The sequence below is a fragment of the Cyprinodon variegatus genome, unplaced genomic scaffold (assembly GCF_000732505.1).
Source record: "Cyprinodon variegatus isolate N-32 unplaced genomic scaffold, C_variegatus-1.0 Scaffold1086, whole genome shotgun sequence".
Classification (NCBI taxonomy): Eukaryota; Metazoa; Chordata; class Actinopteri; order Cyprinodontiformes; family Cyprinodontidae; genus Cyprinodon; species Cyprinodon variegatus.
The window spans coordinates 70,996-72,930 of record NW_015151539.1 but is presented as its reverse complement, the minus strand read 5'-3'; positions in this window follow the sequence as shown (position 1 = coordinate 72,930).

Genomic DNA, 1,935 nt, shown 5'->3' with positions numbered 1-1,935 from the left:
TAAAACGAAAAGGCCGGGAGGTTTCTAAGACATGATGGTTGAGGAGAAGGGATGAGGGGTCAAGTCCTGACTCTAATGAACGCATTAACATCATTTAAAGCGATCTAACTAGTGACTTCACTATGAAGGAGTCACATTTTCTCAATAAACCAAGAATTAGTTTCAGAACTCTGCACTTGTTTTTTTTTCCCTGCTGTTGACATGATTTAGTTTCTGGCAAATAAAATGGCCAAGGTAAAGTCTGGAGTCTGTCAATTGTTGCTCTGAGCAAATCAAGAAGCTCTGGTACTCTATTCATCTGTGGCTCCGAGATAAATTTGAAAATCCATGACTTTCTTCAAGCCTTTCAGCAGCATGCAGAGAAGGCAGTGCTGAAAAAAAAGGAGATCAGGGAAGTTATGAGCAGGGTGGATTATCACTTAGCATTTCAATGGAAAATGAAGGTCAGTGTATCTGGAATGTGTCCACCTCATTTCAGTGAAGGAGAAGAATAAGAAAATATGATAGGAGCAGTTCTGGAAGCTGTTTGACCAAAGTGAACAAACTATGCAGGAGTTCAAAGACAGGTGAGCAGGCTGTTTCCTGATTGGCTCTGACTGATTCTAGAGATTTTGAAGCTCCCCAGGTTTAGGGAAGATTGCCTTTAGAACAACTCTTTAGCTTTGTTTTATATTTATATTTTTTTGCTAATTTCCCTAACTCTGCCTATTTCTTTCAGTTCAATGAGCACAGGTGTAGCACTCAGAAGGAAGAATTGGGTAAAGCATAACCAACTCTCCTTAGGATTCCCTGAGGTACAAGGCAATGCAGATGGTCCCCGTTTTCTCTGGGATTCTATTTCATCTAAATAAAGTGAAAGAGGCACCTTTGCCATGAAATGTAGCAGAAATATGCATCAGTTAGCTGAGATCAAATCCAGTAATGTGCGGTTTGTGGTTGATGCACATCGCTGCTGTATGCACTGGTCTCCTCCAGTGGTTTGTCATTATTGTGTTTAGCTTTCAAAGCCTGCTCCGCCTTTTTTGTTACAAACATCTGATTAATTTAATGCTGTTCTGGTTTCGCTATTGGATACAACTGAAACTGAAAAAAACTTGAATCGACAAAAGAATGAGCATTAAAAATGGTAAATGGCCTTGGCTTTTATAGCTCTTTTTCAAAACAGAACACTTGACCAAAGCGATTTACACTATTAAGTCATTCAACTATCCACTCACACCATGATGGTGGCAAGCTACTGCACATTGCAGCCACAGTTGCCCTGGGGCTCATTGACAGAAAGTGGGCTGCTGTACACTGGTGCCACTAGTCCAAGCACCATCAGTAGACAATGCAGGTGAAGTGTCTTGCCAAAGGGCACAATGACACTGAAAGCTGAAGCCTCTGGTTGCAGGGCACACTCCTGTATCTGACGCAACTAAACAAATAAAATATAATAAATAAAAATGCGTCCATTTACGGCCTCAGACTACGCTGTAAACTAGGCAATTTTAAGCAAATAATGTATATATATGTATATATATATATATATATACATATATATATATATATATATATATATATATATATATGTTAGGGTGATTAATTTCTGAAATTAACGCAATATTTTTTTAACGCATTAACGCAGTCCAGCAATTTCCACAATTCAATTGTCCGACATGAGCGAGATGGAGGAATCAGAAGAACCCGTTGGCCCGCTGGATGGACAGTTTGAATATAAAAAAAAACAAAGACAGGACAATAAATAAACTTGTTCTGGTTTATTCAGACTGCAAGAAGGACTTTTCGTTTCACCGAAGCACCTCGAGCCTTAGATATCATCTTAATGCCAAGCATTCATTTGTTGGGGCTTCAACTTCAGGTGTTACGGCTGGCATGAGTCAGACCACCCTCACCGAACGCAGGGCATTAAGTAACGGCCCGCTTTACGTTCAG